The sequence below is a fragment of the Globicephala melas genome, chromosome 7, assembly GCF_963455315.2.
Source record: "Globicephala melas chromosome 7, mGloMel1.2, whole genome shotgun sequence".
NCBI classification, from domain to species: Eukaryota; Metazoa; Chordata; class Mammalia; order Artiodactyla; family Delphinidae; genus Globicephala; species Globicephala melas.
In genome coordinates this window covers 99,822,350-99,850,134 of record NC_083320.1, presented here as the reverse complement: position 1 = coordinate 99,850,134, position 27,785 = coordinate 99,822,350, and the positions used below count along the sequence as shown (strand labels likewise).

The window sequence follows — 27,785 nt, the reverse complement described above, 5'->3', positions numbered from 1 at the left end:
TTATCAGTAATTTTCACAGATTGTTTCTATAAAAGGAGTCCTAAAAATAATGTTGACAATCTAATTGGCTCTAAAATATTTTGAAGAGCTGGAAGGAACCAAGGAGGTCACCTTGTCTAATCCCTTCATTTTCTCAAAAATAAAGCCACAGGAAGTTAGGTGAAAACACTGAGAAATCAGCAATTAAATTCCTGGATGAGGATTCCAAATCCAGTCCAATTTCTGCAACATTGGCTGTCTGTCAACTAATAACTGATGTTTATACTGGTTCCTTAAGCTGACCCTCCAGTCTGTGTATTCTTTTCTTTCCACTCAGCCTCAAGGCTTCAAGAACCTCCTTTATGAAGCTAGGAGAGTGACTACTAAGTCATAAGTAAGTCAAGGGTGAGCAATACCTTAGTTATGCTGTGGCATAAGGCATCTTCCCTACTACTGTTTCCAAGATGGCCTCAGTTACTCTGTTGAGGGAGCCACAAGGGTAATAGTGCGCCATCTGCTGCTTGGGGTAAGCGCACTGATGATAGAATTACTATGGGAATATGTGTATCATGAAGAGCCTTTTGGACAAATATTTCCACATTTTAATTTCCACATTTTATCTTCTAACACTCACACAATCATTAGTTCACATTTCTCATCTTACTAAAGAAACTCTTTTGAGTTTTCTTAAATTCTCTATTCCTTGCCATTGCTCCAAAGATGATTTTTTTAATACTCCACATCATTCAAGCCACCTGTTTGCACAGATGGTAGCTTGCTTGCTTACTTTTATACAAGAGCTAAAGATCTAGGCCTGACAAAACACAAGAGTTAACTGTCACTTTGCTTTGTTTCTCCAAGTTTAAAGTGAGTTAAAGAATCAGCGAGAACAGATGTCTCTCCTTAAGCATTTTATTTCACCTTTTTTGTCTCCCATGATCTTTTAGAAAACATAATATACTTTGCATGTTTCTGCTTCAAAATGATGAACCTTCCTGTCCCTCTTTCTAATATGACATTATAGACATCACTAAGCAGATAAGAGCCACATCTGTAAATCCTACCCCATTTCATCCTCATAACATTTGCTCTAGGGCACAGCTGGAAGCAAAAATACGACAAACTAGTATGTAATTTGTTTACAGATGAGATATAATATAGAAAACACGCACTATTTTTTGTCCTTATCAAGTATTCTGATAAACAATTAACAAAATAATAAACACAATTTTTCAATGTATTGTTAGAATAATCAAACAACCACTTACGTGTTTACCATGTTCCTTGGAAATATAAAGGGGAGAAAATGGCAACTAAAATTTAGTCAGTAAAATAAAATAAAGTTATGTGGCATATTAAAAAATGACATTTATTAACTTCCACAATAAGAAAGGAATTTTATTAGGCATTTATACTTATTTAATTCTCACAGTAATGGCTCTTGTTACATTAGAGAAAATTGAGCCTCAGGGAACTTAGTTAACGGGACTAACATTAGACGATTAAGAGAATGGTGGGGTCAGAATTCTGATGGGGGACAGATTTTAAGTACAATTTGTCAATGAGTGTTGAAACAGCTGCTCCAGAAGATGCTACTACCTGATCTCTAACCCCTTCCGCACACAACCCGCCCAGTGCTGGCTGGTGTCCTGAACACAGATGCAGGAGTTGAAGGGGTAACTCCTGAAAGCCCTTGCAATGTCTCATTATGGGAAGTAACTGAGACCTGAACATGGCAAAATCAGGAGCAGATACCTCCATGTCTGTTCTGTAGGGTGCTTCTCTCAGCTTTATCAGTGTCAGCTATCAGAATCTGGTCAGAAACCAAGGGAGCGTCTGGCTAACAGTGGAGCTAGTCCCAGCTTGACTGGTGCAGGCAGACCCACCTCTGAAGCTCAGCAAGGATGGAGTGGTAACCTCTAAAGGGTCGAAAGGACCATGATAACGGAGGAAGCTTAACCGAGCCCTCCTACTCTTACACGAGACCCCATGTCATCATATCAAAGATTAATACATGTGTGTTTTTACTTAAAAAGTAATTATGTTGTTTTTTCAATTTTTTATTATGTTAAAATACTCATAAAATTTACCATCTTTATAAGTGTACAGTCAGAAGTATTAAGTACCTTTATATCAGTGTGCAATCATTACCACTATCCATCTCCAGAACCCTTTTTTCATCTTGCAAAACTGAAATTCTATATCCATTAAGCAGTAACTCACTAATCCCTCTTCCTTCAGTCCCTGGAAATCACCATTCTACTTTCTGTCTCTATGATTTCCGCTACTCATATAAGGGGGATCGTACAGTATTGGTCTTTTTGTGACTGGTTTATTTTACTTAGCATAATGACTTCAAGATTCATTCAAGTTCTAGCTAATGCCAGAGTCTCCTTCCTTTTTCGATAAATCGTACTTCATTGCATGTACATAGCATTCATCGGTGGGAACTTGAAATGTTTCCATGTTTTAGCAATTGTGAATAATACTGCTATGAATACAGATGCACAAATATCTTTTAAAGACTCTGCTTGCAATTTTTTTGGTGATATACCCAGAAGTGGAATTTCTGGATCATATGGTAATTCTATGTTTAATTTTTAAAGGAACCTCCATATTGTCTTCCACAGTGACTGTACAATTTCACATTCCCACCAGTAGTGCACAAGGATTCCAATTTCTACACATCTTTGCCAACTCTCATTATTTTCTGAGTTTGTTCGCTTGCTTGTTTTGCTTTGTACAGAAACCACACTAATGCATGTGAGATGATATCGCATCGTGGTTTTGACTTGCATGTCCACGTCCTTAGTGTTTAGTGGTTTTGTGCATCTTTTCATATGCTTATTGACAATTAGTATACCTTAGAAAAGTGTCTACTCAAGTTCTTTGCCCATTTTTGAATCTGGTTGTTTGGTGTTTTTGTGCTTGAGTCTTAGGAGTTCTTTAAATATTCTGGATATCCCTTATCAGATACATGCTTTTCAAATATTTTCTCCAATTCTGTGGGCTACCTTTTACTCGGTTGATAGTGTCTTTTGGTGTACATTTAAAAAAATTTTTCATGAAGCCCAATTTGTCTATTTTTCCTTTTGTTCATCTGTGATTTTGGTGTCATACACAAAAAATCATTGTCAAATCCAATGTTGTGAAGATTTTGTACTATGTTTTCTTCTAAGATTTTTATAATGTTAAGTTTTCAATTTAGGTCATGGTTCCATTCTGAGTTATGAACTAGTGTACATCAACATATACATTTACCTAACACCATATACAATTTTTGTATATGGTGTTAAGTAAATGTCCGATTTCAATATTTTGCATGTTGATATCCAGTTTTCCCAGCATCATTTGTCAAAAAAATTGTCCTTTCTCCAATGAATATTTCTGCACTCTTGCCAAAAATCATTTGATCGTACATGTTAAGGTTTATTTATGGATTCTCTATTCTATTCCATTGTTATATATGTCTTTCTTTATGCCAGTACTACACTGTTTTGATTACTGTAGCTTTGTAGTAAGTTTTGAAATCAGGAAATTTGAGTCCTCCAAATTTGTTCCCTTGTCCTGGACTGTTTTGGCTATTCATGGTCCCTTTTGATTCCGTATGAAATTTAGAATGGTTTTTTCTCTTCTGCAAAAAACATTGCTGGGATTTTAGTAAGGATTTCATTGAATCTGTAGATCACTTTGAATAGTACTTACATCTTAATAAGTCTTCCAATCCATAAATATGGTATATCTTTCCATTTTTTCATATTTTCTTTAAGGATACATGCTATTTCTTCTTTAAAGTTTGGTAGAATTGACCATTGAAGCATTTAGATCCAGGGCTTTTCTTTGTTAGGAGATTTTTGATTACTGGTTCAATCTTCTTACTAGTTATAGCTCTATTCAGATTTTTTATTTCTTCATCATTTATTAATGGTAGGCTTTATGTTTCTAGGAATTTGTACATTTCATCTAGGTTATCCAATTTGTTGATGTACACTAGTTCATAGTACTCTCTTAAATCCTTTTTTATTTCTGTAGAACCACTAGTAATGTTTCCACTTTCATTTTGATTTTAGTGATTTGAATATTTTCTCTATCTTTCTATTTCTTTCTAAATAGTCCATCTATTTAAAGGTTGGCATGGCATGAGGGATCTTGTTTCCCCAACCAGGGATCGAATCCGTGCCCCCTGCAGTGGAAGCACGAAGTCTTAACTGCTGGACCTCCAGGGAAATCCCTAAAACTTTGTCCATTTTGTTGATCTTTTTGAAGAATAAACTTTTGGTTTCACTGGGGTTTTTTCTATTATTTATTTTGTTTTTCTCCTCTCTTTTATGATTTCCTTCCTTCTTCTAGCTTTGGGTTTAGTTTTTTCTTCTTTTTCTAGTTCATTAAGCTATAAAATTAGGTTGTTGATCTGAAAGCTTTCTTTTTTTCTTAATGTAACTGCTGATATTTATAAACTTCTCCCCTAGCACTGCTTTCACTGCATCCAATATATTTAGAGGCATGCTGTGTTCTCATTTTCATTTATATCTAAGTATATTTCACTTTCCCTTGTGATTTCTGCCTTGATCCATTAATTTTTAAACAGTGTGTTGTCTCATTTCCACAAATTTGTGAATTTTCCAGTGTTTCTTCTGTTATTGATTTTTAACTTTATCCCATTGTGATCAGAGAAGATATTTTGTATGATATCTACATTTTAAAATCCACTGAAACTTAATTTGTGACCTAACAAATTTACTTTTTTTCTCTTTGAATAGGCTATACTTTTTAAGCTTTTTTAGTTTTTGTTGAAAATTGTTCATTTAAATGTAGTAGTGTGGTAACTCTGGAAACCAGATTCTCCTCCTTCCTCAGGGTTTTCTGTTTTTTTATTTTTTATTTTTTGTTTTTGATTGCTATAGGCTGTTTCTGTGCTGAAGATCACTGAGGTGTAAGCTTAGGGTTTTTTCAGGTCTTTTTTGATCCTGTGCTTTTCCCTAGGCATGTGTAGTGACTTTCTAATTGCCCTATATATATGCAGTTGATTTTAAATATATCAGTCTTCAATGTTTGGCTCCCGAAAGGAGAAAAAGAATAAAAAGAGGGAGGGGGCAGGGGTGGAAGGTGCTGACCCTTTAAATATCACTAGAAGTCACTTCGGCCAAAAGGAGAGGACCTTACAACAGTGGGGTAGGTATAACAACAATGACCACCACCTCTTTCTCTGCACCTCTGTGATCAGAAGCAACAATCAGCAAATAGAACACTGATCTCCAAAGGAAGACAGGGTGCTTTTTGTCCACTCTAGCTCCTGCAAGGTTCTCCTGTAACATGTGCACTGCCTCCTTTCCCAGGTTGAGGTGTGAAGGAAGGGTAACTGGTACTGTACTAAGCGTTGAAATTGACTGTTATCTGCAATTTGCTATCCAAACCCTCCCCTTGGAAGTTACAAACCTTCAACAGACTCCAGAGTTTCAAAAGAGTTGTATCAGACAGATTCTGCCAGTACAATTGTTGTCTAGTTAGGGAGATAAATTCCTACCTAGACCCATCTTTGAAGAATCCTTCCCCTGTATTTATGACTTAAATGGTAACACAACTTACTTTAGAAATTAATGAAAATATTAAAAAAGAAATTAAAATTCTATGAGTTCTTGTGATAGTTCACTTTATGTGTCACCTTGACTGGGCAAAGGAATTCCCAAATAGGTGGCAGAACATTTTTTCTTGGTGTGTCTGTGAGGATGTTTCTGGAAGAGATTAGCATTTGAGAAAGACTGAGTAAAGAAGCTCACCAATGTAGGTGGGTAGTATCCATTCAAATGAGGGTCTGAATAGAACAAAAAGGCAAGAGAAGAGTGAATTTGCTCTTCTTGCTTGAGTTGGGGCAACTCTTTTCCTACCCTCAGACATCAGTGGTCCTGTGGCACTTTGGACTCAGACTGAATGAAACCCATTAGTTTTCCTGGTTCTCCATATTGCAGATGAAAGCCTGTGGGCCTTCTTGACTTCCATCACTGTATGAGCCAATTTCTATAATAAATTAACCTCCCTCTCTCTCTTTCTCTCTCCCTCCCCCTCCTTCCCTCCCTCCCTCTCTCTCCTTCTCCCTCTAGATAGCTACATAGATAGATAGATAGACAGATAATAGATAGATAGATAGATAGGAAGAAAATTGGTCTTGTATCTCTAGAAAACCCTGACAAAGATAATACAATTAGCTTTATCTTTTTATATTAAGCATTTTAAGTCAGACTGGATGAACTTTTGTACACCAATTTTAACCCTAATGATAGAAAAGGTTATGCTAGATTCTTTCATATTATTTTACATTTTTTAATGGCTGCAAAATATTTCTTTATGCAACATGCATTGAATTATTAAATTTTTATTTCTGTACTGTTGATGATGACATTTCTTTGCAGTAGCAGAAATAGATTCTGAAACTTCATTAAATGTTGTATATCATCAAGATTTCCACCTTCAGATTGTTACCCAAGATTTTGCAGAAGTAGAATTTCATAGTATTTGTATTTCTTTTGCATAATTTTTGTTTATAAGTTTAATGTTTGTATTTTAACTGTCATGTTTAAATTTCTTAAAAGTAATACACATTTTTAATGTAGTATTAATAAACTGGAGGTGGAAGGAGTTCCCTGGACCCCTTTCTCTGTAGGACAGATAGAGTTTTTTTAGAGGTATATATCACAACGTGTATATCTTTTAAATAGAAAAGAACAAAGAAATGTTACATTTATCTACAGATAAATCCAATTCCCTTTTATTGAGGGCCCTAGCTCAACTCCTGGCACAGTGCTAGAAAGCTTTCTTGCTTTTAAGCCTCCTTGCTGGCTGGGAAAAGCACCTGTGGCCCTCAGGTTGGCCCTCTCCCAGCATTTCCCAAAGTGCCACAATTACCACTTTTCAAACACTCATCAGAATTCCCATCAGATTCCCTCAGAATAAGAGATCTCCTCCAAATGTTAGTAAATGAAACCAATTCACATAAAGATTAAAAGATATGCTGTATTTCAAAATATGCTTCAAAGACTCTAACACAAATTTCACTAAAACTGATCCATCAGCAAAAACTTATGATTGTTAAACAAAGCTAAACATATTTGACTGTTTACATTTACTGTAGCGATATTCAGATATTTTACTATGATGAAATATTTCACAAAACCTCAATTGTGATTATTTACACCATATTTTTTCTTTTTTTCTAGTAATAGGGGGATATACTAACATTTTATAAAAATGATGGTGCACTACTCTTGGGGCATATTGTAAACTATAATTTGTATTTATTGAAAGAGGTGTGGTATCTCCTTGAAGACACTCCATATTTAATAACTATACTTGTATAAACCAAATTAAACAATGACTAATGTGAGGGGTCACTATGTTCAAAGGTCATGGTTGAGATATTGCTGTTTCTTATGCTTCCAGAATCTCTGTGGTTGAATTCCTAAGAAGAAATTCCATGGAATTCCATGTGGTCTCTGGTGCCTTTTTTTTTTTTTTTTTTTTTTTTTTTTTGCGGTACGCGGGCCACTCACTGCTGTGGCCTCTTCCGTTGCGGAGCACAGGCTCCGGATGCGCAGGCTCAGCGGCCATGGTTCACGGGCCTAGCCGCTCCGCGGCATGTGGGATCTTCCCAGACCGGGGCACGAACCCGTGTCCCCTGCATCGGCAGGCGGACTCTCAACCACTGCGCCACCAGGGAAGCCCTCTGGTGCCTTTTTTTAATTCCTGCCTCCGTGGCTTGAACACATTAAAGCCTGGCTGAGAGGCAAGAGGATACTTATGGCTTCTCACCCTCTTCTCTTTTATATAAAATATTTGCTTTAGTTTTTAGAGCAGCATGGTGTTAAAATTTAGATTTTTAAGGAAAGGAAAGTTTTCACTTAAACTTTGAAAGAAATCTAAATGCCCTATTACAATTGAAGAAAGAATTTCACTTTTGTGGTTATGGACATTCAGTGAATAATAGAGTAGTGTGTGTTTATAATTAATAGTTCCTTGTATAATGATGTACCTGATGTTACAAAATATAAAGAATGCTGGATAATGACGGGATTTAGCCATTCCTGGGTTTAAGAACTTAATATCATTTCAAATCACCCTGAATATCAATTCTACTCCTAACAAAAATTTCTACCCCAATAAACACATCCAAAAGTTCCGGGTTCTTACTGAGCCTGTAGCCCATCAGTAGGATGCTCTCTCTCTTTCATCCATGATAGTTTTATGACACAGTCAATGGTAGGCCAACCTCTAAACATGGCTAGTTAATACTCATACACATACACACACAAACACACACACACAGAGACACACACACACACACACAGCTGCAGTCCTGTATATGAAATATCACAAGAAAATGACCATTTTCCATATCTCACAAAAAGAAACGGTACCCTAAAACAGCATTAAATAGTTAATTCAGCTTGATAAAATCTTCACAATCTAACTAAACATAAAGTTAACTGATTTCTAGAGTGTTGCATAAAACTGCACTCTTTATGCTCCTACAATATTCTCCATGGCAGTTAGCCAGAGAGAACCTTTGGAAGACTGCAAACTCATCCTGGAGCTATTGAAGTTTATTCTTGCCCATTCTGAAAAATAGGCTGATATTGCTAATTGTTATAAAAAGTTTACCCCATGAGCCTCATAGGCTGCCAAGAATGTAATTGAGCTGAAATGGAAGGCTGGTATTAAGCTTGCATCTGGTTCTGAGTCAAGGAGCCCTCACTCTTTGACTAGCATCGAGGGAAGCTTCTTTCATTTGGGGAGAACAATTTGACTATAGTGGAGTTCATTTTGAGAAATTGTCCCAGCTTGTCCAAACTGATGGCAAGTTGGATCGGATTTCAAATAAATAAATAAATACCTGTAGGAGTTGAGGTTACTACCCCTGGCTCAAAAAAATCAGATTAGAAAGTATTTGTTAGGTATCTACAATGCATGAGGCATGATTCCACTCATGATTTTACCAAACATGATGATACAATGTTAATTCTGACCCGCTTTTTCACTAAAAAAATGTAACAAAACACAGTATTCTATAATAATAAAAAAAAATTGTGACACTTTTAGACCATGTTTTCATTTATTATTTTATAATATGATTTTAATGAAATTCAGCATTTACATACGTTCTTAAAATGGAACCTTACATATATCCTGTTGTCCTGAAAGATACAACTGTCTTCCTGGATGTCATCTCAATTTTCTCTCATGATCCGCTCAAGAGTGGTAAATGTATGCATTTGGTCATTTATTTTGAATCTCTTGAAATTTCAACTTAACAATGTACTTCAGCAACAAAATTCAATAAATATTCATTAAGTTTGTACTGTGTATCAGGAAATACCTATTCTATGTGCTAGAGATACAAAACATCCTCACTCATTAAGGAGTTCAGAGTTCAATGGGGGATACAGGCAAATAAAACTATTTCCATACAAAGAGAAGTACAGTACTGTGATTAAGAGTAAAGACTTGTGCTATCAACTGAGGGTAGAAATTAACCACATGTACTTTAAAACACTAGCCCAAATTGAGATATCCTGTAAGTATAAAATACACACTGCATTTTGAAGACCTCGTATAAAAAGTATAAAATACCTCATTTTTAATACTAATTTTTAATACTGTACTGGTTATGCTTGAAATGTTATTTGGGATATATTGTATTAAACAAAATGTATTAACACAATTAATTTCACCAGTTACTTTTTCAATGTATTCTTTAGAAAATTTATGAATTACGTCACATTTGTAACTCAGATTTCTATTGGACAGCGCTGGTTTGTATAGTGATGCTACTAGACCTTTTGTCTTCAAAACTCATTCTGTCACTTACTAGCTGTAAGACCTTAGGCAAGTACTAGTTTGTTTTTTGCTTCAGTTTCCTCATGTATAAGAAGAGGCTGATAACAATTATAGTTGTTTACTCAATAGGGTTGTTGGAATAGTAAGTGAATCAAAACATCTAAAAGGTGACTATTATGAAATATGTAGGCATTAAGTAGGCACATAGAAAGAGTACCTATCTCAGGCCAGAAGAAGTAAACTCAGAGAACTCCAAAAAAAATAAAAAATAAAAATAATGGTTTCACTAAACCTTCAAAGAATGTCAGAAAGCTATCCCATTGTAATAGGAGGATAAGAATATTTCCAAGAATAGGGACAATATAAATAAAGTCATAAAACTTGAAAGAACCAAGGTCCATTCCAGGAACTGAAAGTGGCTTTCAATGTGTAGGACTGCAAACCTCTTCGAAGCAATGGTGGGAAGAGAGACTGAAGAGGTGAGAAAAGCCAGGTCACTACACTGCCCAATACTATTTTAAAGAATTTATGAAATTAGGAATCCCCTCTATAAAATTAACCATATTGTTTTAGGAGAGTCAAAGGAGATACACAAAGAGAAGAAATGAAATGGGAATAAGTGATGTCATGAAGGAGATTACTAAGATATTAATAAAAGAATTTCTGAGTAGTAAGGCATATTACTTCCCCGTTCTAACCCTTAAGGCAGGATGCTTTTGATAGCTATCCAGTTATCCTTTTCTACTAATTGAGCCTATTAAACCAACAAGCCACTAAAACTTGTACTCATTTAATACACTCACTGTAAGCTAGGTTATGAAAATAAGTTTTGGATTTTGTAAATTGGGAATGCCCACCAATAAATATTAATGCTCAGATTCTATTATGGTAATGGATAGACACCAACACTCATAGGTTCTTTATAACTTATAAGGACAAAACAGAGTCGAGATCTACCTCCCAGGTGAAAGAGAAAAAGTTGAAAGCTCTCAGGAAAAGGTTCCTTTTGTATTAGAGGTATAGGTAGTGTTAAAAGGTAAACTGAGGCACATAAAACTTTTTCAAAGGTTTATTTATGCAAGCCGATTCAAATTGGACAGCACCAAACCAAAAATGGTTAGGAGCTCCCTGATGACAGAAGCTACGGAAAATGTTTTCATAGAGAAGACGCAGAAGAAAAACAAATACGTTATTCGATTGGCTATACTTAAGCAGTTGCCCTATTTGGAAAAGCGGGCTACTTGTGATCAGTTGTTCTTTTGGGTTTTTTTTGGATTCTGGTGCATTGATTCTGGCTTAGGTTTTGGCTTGCTTAGTAGGCTGCCGAGGCATCAGAGCCACCTCAGTCTAATAGACTCCTTGTTTAATTAATTTTATTGTAGTTACAATGATATATCATAAGGGCATTAAAATAATAAGAAAGGAGACTCTTCTGGAAGGAATTTTGGTGGATTAAGTTTTAAATATGTTGAATAAGGTAACATTATCAAAAGCGAAATGAACAAATATATGTATATATACTATCTACTAAATTTGTGATAGGATAACCTATAACAATTAGCAACCAGCAATAGTATCTGAAATAACTTTTCATTTTGATTGCATCACTTTGTTTTCTCCCTTAGTAAGATTCACTGCTTCGTCCTCAATGTCTTAAACAGCTAGATACAAACAGCAGGGTTATGCCAACATTCTATGACAGTACCAAAGTGCACATTTCCAGTTGATGATATCACAGTAGGTACCCACCCTAGATATCTCTGGGTAGTGTGTTATTAGCATATGTCTCAAAGTTTGCCATGTCCACCTCTTTGTCACACCCGATCACAGTGGTGAATGTGTCACTGGAAGACCAGCAGTTTTGCCCTTACGTAAGGCACACTCTCTGTCTCATGACAGTAGTGTCGTCCTGTACAGTCTCATTAACAGACTATATTTATCACTCGTTCATGGCTCAACATTACAAACTCCTTCCATGTATGTCTTTTCTTTATGTAAAAAAATGGTACTTAGTGTCCTTCAGGTTTAGAAATTAATGACACTATCAATATTAATTTTGAAAAGAATAAAATTTTAGCGAAGACTGAGATGCATCTTCAGATGAGTGAGAACTAAAAAGGACAGAAAAATGTTACAGTAAGTAAATATTACACTAAATCATCTCAAATATTATTTCAGGACTTAAGCTCCTAGGGGGCTATATTTTTACTGACCATTTATTAAATTTCAAACCTAACTGAGACTGTTTGGAGAAGAGAGCATGGAAAACCACATTTTGAAAACAACGAGTGATATCAAGAAAGAAGCAGAAATGGCCTCAGTGTTGGGAGAACATATCAGGGAAATGCTCAAGCAAACAGTGATGGAACGTGACAGAGCTATTAAAATCCAAATCCACACAAACATTCAAATTGTTTCTCATCTGGGCACAGTTTCTTCTTCTACTCTGAACTGCAATTACAATGAATGGGCTTCAACCCTCTCAACTGGTGCCCAGTGAGAGAGGCATGTTTATGCTCTCAAACATTTGGGCCATCCACTTGCTCATATGCTATGGTTTGATGCCCAGGTTTCTTTCTGTGCCATGAAATCCTGGTCCAGGATGAAACTGGAAAAAGATGGTGCAGTGACAGGATGATAAATGAGGTTCACCACGATGTAAATTTGGGTTGTCCTCTTGTATTCTTGGCAACAGAAACAGATTTACCAACATGTCTGCACCAAAACACATTCTTCTATAAAGTTTTAAAATGAAGCAGCTAAGGGAATTGTCTGGCAGTCCAGTGGTTAAGACTCTGGGCTTTCACTGCTGAGGGCACAGGTTCAATCCCTGGTTGGGGAACTAAGATCCTGATAACTGCACAGTGTGGCCGAAAATTTTTTAAATTTAATAAAATAAAATCAAGCAGCTAATAACTACATTATATCAAAGGACTAACAGGAAAATTCTCTCTTTCTGTTTGTGCATAGATACCCAAATTCAAAGTTCTTCTTTAGGATGGGGGACTTGTATAGATAAGCATTCTGTTTGTTTGTGGCAATGCTAAACAAATTCATATTCTGAAAATTCCAAATTAAAGTACACACTAGGGTGCAACAATTCTGCTCAGTGAGGGTTCTTTCCCTTCAAACAAGATTTGTCACATTTTAAAACTGAATTTATCCAATGCATATAAAATGCAATAAAATGTACAGACCTTAACTGATATCTAAAAGTTTAAGAATCTGTCTTTTAAGTAAAACCTAGAGCTAACTTCTCTTTAAAAGTAATTTCAATGTGATTGTAGAACTTTTGAAAGGGTGTTAATTCTTTGAACAGAGATAAAATTAAAGTCAAAAAGGTTTTAGTCACAGTAGTAGAGAGGCAGCACCTTCTAACTAGCAGATCTTTAAAATTGACTACGGGCTAAAATCACAAAGTACAAAACAGCAACCAGTAAATCCGTCATGTGGTTTCTTCATCTCAGTCAGATACCAAACTGTCATCTAAAATTTAATCAACAATGTCCCTAGATTAAACTGAATTTTAAAATTTACTTTGACCATGGAGTCAAGGTACAAGAGTATGCGTGCAAATTGTGGATGACTGTGGTGGGGCCTTTAAGATGAGAACCATAGGTGATGGCAATCAAAGGTTTTCGCAGTTCTCCAGTGGGAGTAAACCACAGACTAGGAAGGAGTTTGACAGCTATTAAAACCAGGGCTCTGCAGTTGAGAGGTAGCTTTGCTGTTTGGGGAAGGTCTGTTTCCCACGACTGACTGCAGTATGGTTCAAGTCAGAGGGAAAGAAGATCCCTGGAACTCGACCATGAGCGGTGCCTTAACAGGAGCCATACTGACAGCAAGAAACAGACCAGTGGCCATGGTTGGGTCAGCTGCGATGGGTGGCATTCTCTGGGCTTTAATTGAAGGAGCTGGTGTCTCCTTGACAAGATTTGCCTCTGCCCAATTTCCCAATTATCCTCCATTTCCTGAAGACCCCTTGCAGTAGCCTTCAGCCCAGTTACCATCCTCACCTTTTGAAGACTATGGACAATATCAATAGAACTTCTTTCCCAGGATTTCTTTAATGGAATGAGGAAAGGATTTCAGACTGTTTTTCAAACTATAGGTGGGACAACTATGGCCAAACAAACTATGAAGAGACATTTAGCATCTTCTTCTATTTAAAGGAACATGGGGGTGGGGGTTCCTAAAAGATAATACATTTATTTACTCATACTTGGATTGCATTTGTGATTAAATAAATGTCTAAAATCTTTCAAAGGAAATACAGTAAGTGCTAGGAAGATGAAGGACCAAATGGCAAGCAGCAATGAAGTATGACCATCATTTCCTTGTGGACTTCTCTGCCTGGTTTCGTTCTGTTAGTCAAACAATAAAAAAAACTCCTGGACATTGCTCTTAAAAAAACAAACAAAACAAAACTTACTTTAGAATAATTTTAATTTGAAAATAGATTTAGTCTTTCTTTACACCCTTCTAATTTAAAACAAAATAAATTTATATTTCTTTTTTCTTTACATAATTTTCTTGATTCTCCTCCTCGTTTAAATTCTTCCAACATCCACTGAGCAGAACTGGAACACAGCATTCAGATAAGGCCATGATTCTGCTGTCTCAGTTTATGTTTATAACCTATCCTGATTGCTAAGGGTTACAATCTTTGTTTCACAAGGCTCTGCCTGGGTACAAACTGTTCTACATAATGACACTAACTACAGAAGTCAAAAGTAAACACTCAAGTATCATTATTCAATAATCATTTTTAAAATTGCATTAAAAATGTCTTGTGTTCTTCAGTTGGCCACATTAAAATGCAGGCAGTCCAGTTCAATAAATCCCAGAAGAGTAGTGAGTATCAGAATCTAGTCTCGGTAGAGGGACGTGCACTTACTCCCTCTTGCGAGAGCAGCAGAATCACAGCTAACTGCTGAGCAATCACTGACAGGAAGACACTGGAACTCACCAAAAAAGATACCCCACATCCAAAGACAAAGGAGAAGCCACAATGAGATGGTAAGAGGGGTGCAATCACAATAAAATCAAATCCCATAACCGCTGGGTGGGTGACTCACAAACTGAAGAACAAGTATACCACAGAAGTTCACCCACTGGAGTGAAGGTTCTGAGCCCTATGTCAGGCTTCCCAACATGGGGGTCCAGCAACGGGAGAAGGAGTTACCAGAGAATCAGACTTTGAAGGCTAGTGGGATTTGACTGCAGGACTTTGACAGGACAGGAGGAAACAGAGACTCCATGCTTGGAGGGCACACACAAAGTAATGTGCACATCAGGACCCAGGGGAAGGAGCAGTGACCCCATAGAAGACTGAACCAGACGTACCTGCTGGTGTTGAAGGGTCTCCTGCAGAGGTGGGGGGCAGCTGTGGCTCACTGTGGGGACAAGGACACTGGCAGCAGAAGTTCTGGGAAGTACTCCTTGGCATGAGCCATCCTGAGTCCACCATTAGTCCCAGCAAAGAGCCTGTAGGCTCCAGTGCTGGGTAGCCTCATACCAAACAACCAGTAGGGAGGGAACTCAGCCTCACCCAGGAGACAAACACATTAAAGTTTTACTGAGCTCTGCCCACTAGAGCAACACCCAGCTCTACCCACCACCAGTCCCTCACATCAGGAAACTTGCACAAGCCTCTTAACATAGCCCCATCCACCAGAGAGCAGGCAGCAGAAGAAAGAAGAACTACAATTCTGCAGCCTGTGGAATGAAAACCACATTCACAGAAAGATAGACAAAATGAAAAGTCAGAGGAATATGTACCAGGTGAAAGAGCAAGATAAAACCCCAGAAAAACAACTAAAAGAAGTGGAGATCGGCAACATTCCAGAAAAAGAATTCAGAATAATGATAGTGAAGATAGACCAAATAGATTTAATTGATATTTATAGGACATTCCATCCAAAAACAGCAGATTACACTTTCTTCTCAAGTGCACATGAAACATTCTCCAGGACAGATCACACCTTGGGTCACAAATCAAGCCTCGGTAAATTTAAGAAAATTGAAATCATATCAAGCATCTTTTCTGACCACAACACTATGAGATTAGAAATAAATTACAGGGAAAAAACCGTAAAAAACACAAACACATGGTGGATAAACAATGTGCTGCAATATAACCAAGAGATCACTGAAGAAATCAAAGAGGAAATCAAAAAATACCTAGAGACAAATGACAACGAAAACACGGCGATCCAAAACTTATGGGAGGCAGCAAAAGCAGTTCTAAGAGGGCAGTTTATAGCAATACCATCCTACCTCAAGAAACAAGAAAAATCTCAAATAAGCAATCTAACCTTACACTTAAAGGAACTAGAGGAATAAGAACAAACAAAACCCAAAGTTAGTAGAAGGAAAGAAATCATAAAGATCAGAGCAGAAATAAAAGAAACAGAAAGAAAGAACAGCCAAGATCAATAAAACTAAAAGCTGATTCTTTAATAAGATAAACAAAATTGATAAACCTTTAGCCAAACTCATCAAGGAAAAGAGGGAGAGGACTCAAATCAATAAAATTGGAAATGATAAAGGAGAAGTTACTATGGACACTGCACAAATACAAAGCATCATAAGAGAATACTACAAGCAACTCTATGTCAATAAAATGAACAACATGGAAGAAATGGAAAAATTTTTAGAGAGGTATAACCTTCCAAGACTGAACCAGGAAGAAATAGAAAATATGAATTAACCAATCACAAGTAATGAAACTGTGATTAAAAATCTTCAAACAAAAGTCCAGGACCAGATAGCTTCACGGTGAATTCTGTCAAGTGTTTAGGGAAGAGCTGACACCCATCCTTCTTCTCAAATTCTTCCAAAAAGTTGCAGAAGAAGGAACACTCCCAAACTCGTTCTATGAGGCCACCATCACCCTGATACCAAAACCAGATGAAGATACTAAAAAAGAGAAAATTACAGACCAATATCACTGATGAATATAGATACAAAAATCCTCAATAAAATACTAGCAAACAGAATCCAACAACACATTAAAAGGATCATACACCATGATCAAGTGGGATTCATCCAAGGGATGCAAGGATTCTTCAATATATGCAAATCCATCAATGCAATACACCATATTAACAAACTGAAAAATAAAAACCATATAATCATCTCAACAGATGTAGAAAAAGCTTTTGACAAAATTCAACACTGATTTATGATAAAAGCTCTCCAGAAAGTGGGCATAGAGGGAACCTACCTCAACATACTAAAGACCATATACGACAAACCCACAGCAAAACATCATTCTCAATGGTCAAAAACTGAAAGCATTTCTTCTAATATCAGGAACAAGACAAGGATGTCCAATCTCACCACTACTATGCAACATAGTTTTGGAAGTCCTAGCCACAGCAATCAGAGAAGAAAAAGAAATAAAAGGAATACAAATTGGAAAAGAAGAATTACAACTGTCACTGCTTGCAGATGACATGACACTATACATAGATAATCCTAAAGATGCCACCAGAAAACTACTGGAGCTAATCAATGAATTTGGTAAAGTTACAGGATGCAAAATTAATGCACAGAAATCACTTGTATTCCTATACACTAACAATGAAAGATCAGAAGGAGAAATTAAGGAAACAATCTCATTTATCACTGCAACATAAAGAATAATATAGCTAGGAATAAACCTACATAAGGAGGTAAAAGACCTATACTCAGAAAAGTATAAGACACTGATGACGTCTTTTCAAAGACGAAAAAACAGAGGGAGAGATATACCATGTTCTTGGATTGGAAAAATCAATATTGTGAAAATGACTATATTACACAAAACAATCTACAGATTCAATGCAATACCTATCAAATCACCAGTGGCATTTTTTACAGAACTAGAACAAAAAATCTTAAAATTTGTATGGAGACACAAAAGACCCCAAATAGCCAAAGCAATCTTGAGGGAAAAAAGCGGAGCTGGAGGAATCAGACTCCCTGACTTCAGACTATACTACAAAGGTACAGTAATAAAGATAATATGGTACTGGCACAAAAACAGACATACAGATCAATGGAACAAGATGGAAAGCCCAGAGATAAACCCACGCACCTATGGTCAACTAATCTATGACAAAGGAGGCAAGGATATACAATGGAGAAAAGACAGTCTCTTCAATAAGTGGTGCTGGGAAAACTGGACAGCTACATGTAAAAGAATGAAATTAGAACACTCCCTAACACCATACACACAAATAAACTCAAAATGGATTAAAGACCTAAATGTAAGACCGGACGCTATAAAACTCTTAGAGGAAAACATAGGAAGAACATTCATTGACATAAATCACAGCAAGATTTTTTTAGAACCCACCTCCTAGAGTAATGGAAATGAAAATAAACAAATGGGACAGCACAGCAATGGAAACTATAAACAAGATGAAAAGACAACCCTCAGAATGGGAGAAAATAGTTGCAAACGAATCAACGGACAAAGCATTAATCTCCAAACTATATAAACAGCTCATGCAGCTCAATATTAAAAAAACAAACAACCCAACCCAAAAATGGGCAGAAGACTTAAACAGACTTTCTCCAAATAAGACATACAGATGGCCAAGAGGCACATGAAAAGCTGCTCAGCATCACTAATTATTAGAGAAATGAAAATCAAAACTACGATAAGGTATCACCTCTTCCAGTTAGAACGGGCATCATCAGAAAATCCACAAACAACAAATGCTGGAGACTATGTGGAGAAAATGGAACCCTCTTGCACTGTTGGTGGGAATGTAAATTGATACAGCCACTATGGAGAAGAGTATGGAGGTTCCTTAAAAAACTAAAAATAGAACTACCATACAATGCAGCAATCCCACTACTGGGCATGCACCCTGAGAAAACCATAATTCAAAAAGAGTCATGTACCACAATGTTCATTGCAGCTGTATTTACAATAGCCAGGACATGGAAGCAACCTAAGTGTCCATCAACACATGAATGGATAAAGAAGATGTGGCATTTATATACAATGGAATATTACTCAGCCATATAAAGGAACGAATATGAGTAATTTGTAGTGAGGTGGATGGATCTAGAGTCCGTCATACAGAGTGAAGGAAGTCAGAAAGAGAAAAACAAATACCGTATGCTAACACATATATATGGAACCAAAAAAAAAAAAAAGGTTATGAAGAACCTAGGGGCAGGATGTGAATAAAGACGCAGACCTACTAGAGAATGGACTTGAGAACACAGGTATGGGGAAGGGTAAGCTGGGAGAAAGTGAGAGAGTGGTGGCGTATATATGGACATATATACACTACCAAATGTAAAATAGATAGCTAGTGGGAAGCAGTTGCATAGTTTTGTGACCAGCTAGAAGGGTGGGATAGGGAGGGTGGGAGGGAGGGAGATACAAAAGGGAAGAGATATGGGGATATATGTATATGTATTACTGATCCACTTTGTTATAAAGCAGAAACTAACACACCACTGTAAAGCAATTATACTCCAATAAAAACATTAAAAAAAAAAAAAGAAATCACTCCTACATACTTAAAGAGATGGCTGCCAACAGTTTTATGATTTTCTACCTACGTTCTTTCCATTCTAAAAAACTCAGAAACTGATTCTTCAAGTATCTCTTTTGGAGTTCACTGATCTTGAAAGCTTGGTATTGAAACACTTGAAGCATCCTAATTCTTTCAGCCTAAATGAATCACATAAAATACAAATAGCTATCAGTACCTTGCCAAGGTTTGGCATTTACCATGTGTCAGATGCAAAGCTGGGTATAAGAATCTCAAAGATGAATCAGTTACAGATGTTGTCCTCAAAGAAATTACAAGATAGATAGAAATAGGATGCTGTTGGAGGCATAAGAAAGCATTCAATTCTCTCTCAGAGGAATATGAATAATTTCCAAATGTGGTTTATAGTGGAGTTATTACACCTGTCTGGAACTAATCTACCTTGAAGGCCATTCAAGGTAGAGGAAGTAGCTTGAACAACAATACAAAGGAGTTAGACAACTTATCATAGTTTAGAGATCATCTTAGTCAGTTCAAGCTGCTATAACAAATTACCATAGGCTGGGTGGCTTAAACAACAAACATTTATTTCTCACAGTTCTGGAGGTTGGAAGGTCCAAGATCAAGGTACCATCACAACTGGCATCAAGTGAGAGCCCACTTCCTGGTTTGCAGATGACTGTCTTAGTCTCTCCTTACATGGCAAAGAGCAGACAGATAGAGAGAGCAGTTCTCTTGTCTCTTTTTATAAGGGCACTAATCCCATTCATGAGGCCCCACCCTCATGACTTAATTAACTCCCAAAGGTCCCACCTCCTAATGCCATCACATTGGAGGGTTAGGATAGGTGAATTCTGGAGAAACACCAACATTCAGTCCATATCAGGGACCAAACTATTAAATATGGTAAGGTTTTGTAATTGTTGAAGTGGTGGGCAGACTCCCTATAATGCGGGACCTTGTATGTCACACCAAGGAATTTGGATTATAATCTAGTAGGCAATGAGAAGTCAGGAAAAGAAGATTAAATCAGGAACTGATACAACTGATTTGATATGTGCATTATCAACTTACTCCTGCAAGGTATATGGGTTGAAGAGAGACAAGATTTTAATGAGAACACATAGAAGAAGAAGTAGGCTAGGCAAAAGATGAATGAAGTCTGAATTAAGGTGGAAACAAGAGGATGACTACAAGGGAACGAGATGAGGAAGTGGTAAGGAGGTAGAGCTGACTGAAATTGGATGCCATCTGGATGTAAGGGATCAGGAAAGGGAGTCATGGAGGAGTTCTACATGATTGGCAGGTGATGCTATCATTCTTATAGTTTGGAAAACAGCAGAAAGAGTTAGCGAGGAATAATAGTGAATCAACTTTGAACATGTTGAGTTTGAGGTGTCTCTGTGGATAGCTAAAATCTCAATTCTTTAGTAGAAAAGCAGTAAAGTAAAGCAAGGTGTGAAATTCTCAAAATACTATTCAATTCCTGAAAGATATAAATGAATAAAATGAAGTAACATGGGGTCTGAGAGGCCAACAGGAAAGGACATTTCTTTACCAAAGAATGCTTTTTGCTTGTGTAGTTGAAAGAAAGGAAGAGGGAGGGAGAGATAAAGGAAAGGAGGAAGTGAGACATCTCAACTACTCCAAGAAGTTCCCTTTTAGTCACTGGGTTGTAAATTTTACTGAAAAACAAAACAAACAAACAAATAATTACTATAATGTTTCAGGGTATTTGGGGTTTTTGAGATGACAAGACATAAGGACACATTCATTTTGTTCACCTTTTCATCCTCCTGATACAGAAGGCAGAGAGGGGCTAATCAATAAAAATTGGTCAAATAATGAAATTTGCATTCATGAGTACATCTCTATTGGATTTGATTTCATATTTCCTTTGGATCTGTAGTCAGAATGTGCTCTACAGTTAATCCCCCATAACTCTGAAATTTAATCTGAAATGGTCACTTCCCTACCTCACTATGTGAGAGGTTCCCACTCTCATGTGGGGTTAATCCCATGTATAAGCAGACTTTGGTTGGGCCAGGGAATATCTCCTGATCAAATCCATGTGACACCACTGCAGTTGCTCACGGTACACAACTCTTTCTTCCCATTCACAAAACCTAGCAGTGGTCAAGTCAAATTTATGTTCACTGCAACCTTGCAGTGACTTTCTTTTGCCACTTCCCAGGATTCTGAGAGGGTACCATGAGAGAGACCCAGAATCTAACAGTAAGGACACAGGTAACTACCACTTTGTCACAATGATGCAAATTTCCTAGAGAAATGTACAGGCAACTGGCCAAAAACAAGAGCTCGTTAGAGAACTTCAGAAGCCTGAATATACTTGTAAAAAGAAATGATTAAATGTACGTATGTTAAGCATTTTAAAATTCCTGCCAAAAAAAGTACCATCTTAAATCTCGATCTAAATAAGTGTGTTTTCAAACACAAAACCAAGAAGACTGCCTCTTTAGCTATGGAATGTCACCTTGGGAGATATTACTTGAGCTCAAATAGATAAAACTCCTGGTACTGCATTATGTCTCTTCTACTTATGTGCCAAAAAAGAATAATTAATAGGGAGAGAAAGACAGGTTTTATATTTTCAGGTCGTTATGAAAAATGTAATCCATTCATACAACAGAGTGTGTGATTACTTATGTGGACACCAGGTAGAGTTAATGAGCCTCTGAAACCTATTATATCAGTCACTAGAAAGTCCTTATAAGGCTAAAATTTGAAACTCTTATCACCATTGAATATTCAAATGAATACCGTGGTTACTAATTTTAAAAAGGGAAATTACTGCATTTATTGCTATATGCTGAGAAGAAAGAAAAAAATTAATGTTATTTTCTATCCTTGAGGACAAATTCCATATTCTATTCTGTTTTATATCCACATCATCTAGCACAGTGATTTGAACAAAGATGTTCATATATTCAATTAAAATAGGAACACAAGTATTAGATTTGTAGACAGGCTACATATATGTAAAGTAAGCATAGTACAAATACACCTCATCTCTTTTCATTTTAGAAAGTTATTTTTCTTTTTACTAGTCCTCTATATCATAGTTTATTTCAATATGCCTGATAATTCCACAAGTCTCAACATTCTAGAAATGCCCAAAACTGGCATGTAATTAATCACTAGAGAGCTTGATTACACACACACACACACACATACACACACACACACTGAAGCCACGATGCTCACTCAATACACTTTGATTGTGGTTTGTCCCTCTGAGGACATCTCAGTTTCCACTCTCCAAGACAAAAGAAAACAAGCCTAAATAAATCATAATGTTGAGGTCTTAAAATTTTATTTTCCTAGGTAGTTTTAAAATTTAGATGTTGAAATTAATGAGAGAGAAGTTAAATATTTAACAACATTATCAATATAGGAATGTAGTCTTAGTGCTGGAATGACCACAACTGCCATGATGACATCCATGGCAAGGCTAAAATTCAGAAAAACATGTGGACTCCTCAGTGAGTCAGTAGGTCCCCACTGGTCATTAAGTTAAAATGCACTATTTTGCCCTAGAAATCACCAAATTTATCAAATCTTCTGATTTAACTATTTAACTAGGGAGGAAAGTGGAGTGACATTAGATACTGATTGAGTTTTCTGATTAACTCATAATCTATTTCAAACATATAAGGTAAGCATTTCTCTAAAATAATTAGACTGCAGTTTTGACTGGAGTAAAAGTAAGCATTGATATATTTCTTATGATACTTCAAAAATTACCATGTTGAATATTAATTATCATTATATAGGACCATATGTCTATTATATTATATAATATATATATGTAATCACGTACAAAATATTGATCAAATCTTGACTTTTACTGAACCAAAATGTACCAGGTGAAAATAATTAGTTGAATAAAATCTCTTCTCTCATCGTATTTCCCTTTTCACCTTCCTTCATTTTAAGTGTTGAGATAGGCATATAAGAAGTGGTTGAAGATTATATTCAACTATATGAAGCTTTCCACATTTTTTTTTCAGTCCAAAAAGACAGCCGAGGACATCCCTGGTAGGGCAGTGGTTAAGAATCCACCTGCCAATGAAAGGGACACGGGTTCGATCCCTGGTCCGGGAAGATCCCACATGCCACAGAGCAACTAAGCCCGTGCGCCACAACTACTGAGCCTGCGCTCTAGAGCCCACCAGCCACAACTACTGAAGCCAGCGCGCCTAGAGCCCGTGCTCCACAATAAGAGAAGCCACTGCAGTGAAAAGCCCACGCACCGCAAGGAAGACCCAACACAGCCAAAAATAAATAAATAAATAGATAGATAGATAAATAAATAAATAAATTTATTTAAAAAAAAAGAAAGACAGTTGAGATGCATTGTTTCAAGCAGAAGAGTTTCTGAACAATTATCTATGAATTTAATACATAAATGGAATCACGGGTTAAATGTTTTTACAATTCTTTAAAATTCCCTTGTTTCTGTCACCCGTAAAATAATCATGTTCCTGAAACTTTCTTCCCATGAACCAATCAACATCATCCTTAGTACGGTAAAGTTAAGAGGATTAGATTACATCTAGAAATGGCTCCCATGGCTCCTCGGGTTGGTAATACCCTCTGAGTGTCTATCTGTCTCTGTTTCTCTTTCCCTCCCTTTTTCCCTCCCTCCCTCTCTCTCTGTCCCCCTCTCATTTTGGGGGGGTATAGTATATATTCTTAAAATATACCTATCATAAGTACAAAATTCAAAGATTTGTAATGAATTTGCAGAGTTGGAGAATAATCACTATAATTCAGTTTTAGATCATTTCCATCATCCCCTAAAAATTCTCTGGAGCCCATTTGGTGTAATCTCACCCCATTCTCAGCACCACATAATCTTCAGTTTGTATCTATAAATTTGTCTGTTCTGGACATTTCATATAAGTGGACTCATACAATAATGTTTTTGGGGTTCATTCATTTTGTAGCATACATCAGAATTTGGCTGTTTTATTGTTGATTTGTATTCTACTGCACAAATATACATATTTTGTTTATCCATTTACCAAGTTGATAAACTTTTGGGTTGGTTACAGTGTTTGCCCATACAAACAACGCTCTCATGAACATTTTCACACAGGTTTTTGTGTGAATATATGTCTCATTTTGCTTGGGCACATACTTACTATGTCATCTAATAAACACATATTTAACTTTTAAAGAAACTGTCAAATTGTGCTGCATTGTTTCATTTTCCCACCAGCAATGTATGAAGACTCCACTAGGAAAACCACTGGTTTCTGAGTCAGAAATCCCTGTTACGTGCTTTGTCATTTAGTGGGTTTGTCATTTGTGTCAAACCACAATCTATGAGCCTCAGATCCTTCATGAGTAAGACAACCATAGAACACTGGTCCCTATTGCACAGGATTTGATACTAAGTGAGAAACAACGTTTTATATACTAGAAAATTCTATATCTTTATTACCTTGCATTTTTAAAATTACAACAAATAAAAACAAAATATGTGCACAGATATATAGTTAAGAAAGACAGACAAAGGTGGATGACTTGGGAAGGACTGTGTCATCAGAACTCAGCACAATTGTCTGAACACACAGTCAATAAATGGCTTAGCAGCCTCTCCCAGCTAAAAGACATGCATTAAACAAAAAGCAGATATTCTGAGCTATGAAGAAGAACAAGTGAATGTCATATTTGATCTCCTTTTTGCCTGTCTTGATTATCTCAGTAACAAGGTGCTAGAGAGAGAGAGAAGAATGTTGACTATATCCTGGCCTTGGAGTCTAATTGGTAGTTTTCTTTTTATTATATCTTAAGAATTGGCTTATATCTTCGTATCTTATATTTCAATGTTTCTTTGTTTTGTATTGCTTTTTCAAATCAAAGTTTTATGTTTTTAAAAAAAATCTTAGCTGAAAGCTTTATTTAATCAGATTCCAGATGACCAAAGCATTGGGATTCAAGAGGCCCCAGTTTATGCCTTTATTCTGCTAATGAATAATCCTTGGGCTTCAGAAAAATAAATTCACTCCTCTGGGTTTTTATTTTATTTGTTCCTGAATAATGAAAGGATAATTCCAGACCTAAAGTGCCCTGGATTTAATCATTTTTACCATACATATTTCTTGACTTTAATATAGATTAATTTTCATGTAACTTCTGTGGCTGCCTCATGATTTACAATCACAAATCTGTATTACATGCGTGCAGGGGATCTGATGGATGGTCTACGACTTACACCTTTGCAGCAGTTCGGGAATGATTTTGACTCCATTGGTGTGGAGCTTAATGCCAAGTGGCCATTAAAGACATGACTCTGATTTCAACATTTAGGACAGAAGCTGACATGTGCTCATCACAGGACCCCTCAAATCTGACGTCCAATGTAATAAAGTCAATAACACTTTACTGCGTTATACATTCATGTGTCAGATGCAGGAAGAATATTCAACTGGCCCTAGCCAAGAGAGAAAATGAAGATAAACCACTCTCACTCCATGTCAAATATAAGCATCAATGATCAGAATACAGTGAGTGCTAAAACCAGAGCAGTTTTTCTTTTCCTAATGTTAAGAGAACTACCTCAGTTACTAAGATCAACTAGACTTTATACTCCTTATCCTTGTTTGTCCCCTCAGCATATGTTGCTCTGATAATTCTTCCTAATACGAAGCAACATCAACAATCTTACTGTTTTATTAAAATTTCTAACAGTAAAATGAATGTTCAGTTGGCCTGATCTCATGGCTCTCTCCCAGTACTTCTTGTACCAACTGTTTTCCAAAATGTACTAGCTGACTCATTTAGAAATATTTTTCTCCTATTATAATTATACTATTAAAACAAATTCACAATATTTTTATGTCAAACTTAAAGCAAAGGAATTAGCCCCATCTCAAATATATGATTGAATTTGCTGAAAATTCCACCATTTCATTTTTCTTTTGTATACAAATCCCTTCAAAAAATACTTAATGGATTCACTCATTCATTTAACCATTCAACAGGTATTTACTGAGTGCCTTCTGTTTGGCCAGCACTATTTTAGGTATGATAGATAAATTAAAGCAAATGAATTTGCTGACCACATGGTGTTTTCATTCTAGTGGCAGAGACAGAAAATAAACCAATGAAAACTATACAGTAAAACCTCAGGTAGTGATATTTGCCATGAAGAGGGTAATGGGGGAGAATTATGTGAAAAAGTGTGGACTGAGAAAGCAAGTCTATGGATGCCTCAGTTCAGCAGAGCTTGAATGAAATGAAGTTAAGCATCTTTTACTTTACCCATGTATTTTCATGAGCATTTCTGAACTGAAATAAAAACTGAGGAATCCATTCAAGAAATATTCATTGGGTGCCTTTTCTTCACGTAGTAATTTCTGTGAATATTGGGTTCCTTTTTAATGATGAGGATTTCTTATCTTGAACTTTCCTTGTCCTGAAATAGTAGGTGATACTTTTCTTCACACAGTAAGTTTTACGAATGTTGGGTTCTAGCTTCTTTATGATCAGGATTATGTCTTGAATTAGCTTTGCTCTAACAACAGCAGATAACACTTGAGGGATAGGGTAGCTCGTTAGGCATCTTAGTGCAAAGGTGCGTGTACTTCGTGCTACACTGAAGTTTAGCTGCTCAGTTTCTTTAATACAGGTCCACTTTTGCTGTTACTGTTTTGTTGTTGTTGCCACTGGCCTGTTTTTATCTGACATCTTCTTATTCTTTGATGGCATTTTATTCAAAGAGGGCCTATTCTTTAATACAGGTCCACTTTTGCTGTTACTGTTTTGTTGTTGTTGCCACTGGCCTGTTTTTATCTGACATCTTCTTATTCTTTGATGGCATTTTATTCAAAGAGGGCCTATTCTTCTTAGGTCATTTTTTTTTTTCTTTCCTTACCCCACCAAGCCTCTAAGGGGCATCTTTACTTTCCATTGTGCTTCCTTCTCCCCTAGAATGGAATCTTTCAAGTCTGCCACTCCTTGTCCTGTGCATTTTCCAGGTCATCACCCTCTGCCTTCCCAGTAGCCAGTCATTTGATGGCAGACCACGTGGCAGACCTGTTTGTGGTGTTCCCCACTCAGGATGAATTATCTCTTCTGCCCAAAGTCTAGACGATGTTATGTCTCTTCCACTACCAGCCGCATCTTACAACTCTTTGAAACACACCAGTGGACTTGGGCCTGCCTGCCCAGCCCAAGCCCCGCCTAGGAGATGCCAAGAGGAGACTGTTGCTCAGGAGGAGAAGGAGAAGTGAAGGGTTACCTGGAGTGAACCGTGAGAGATTCGTGGGGGACGGAATCCACTGAGGAAGATGGCTTCAGATGGCTGCCACTGCCCCCACCACCACCCCTGCTCTTCCAGACCAGCCAAGACGCAGCCTTCCCCACAACCTGACAGCTTCACTCTTGACACACAGTCAGCTTCAAGTCCTCGGGGACTCCGTCTTTGCTGATAATGCCCTGCTT

General features: G+C 36.8%; 1 protein-coding gene and 1 pseudogene across 4 annotated transcripts in view; one reads left to right on the top strand and one right to left on the bottom strand.

Moving 5' to 3' along the window:
- Positions 1–27,785, bottom strand: part of DPP10 (dipeptidyl peptidase like 10) — a 1,292,066-nt gene that overhangs the window by 366,317 nt on the left and 897,964 nt on the right. The gene's annotated exons all lie outside the window — the stretch shown is intronic.
- On the top strand, positions 11,607–13,852 carry LOC115845709 (mitochondrial import inner membrane translocase subunit Tim17-A-like; annotated as a pseudogene).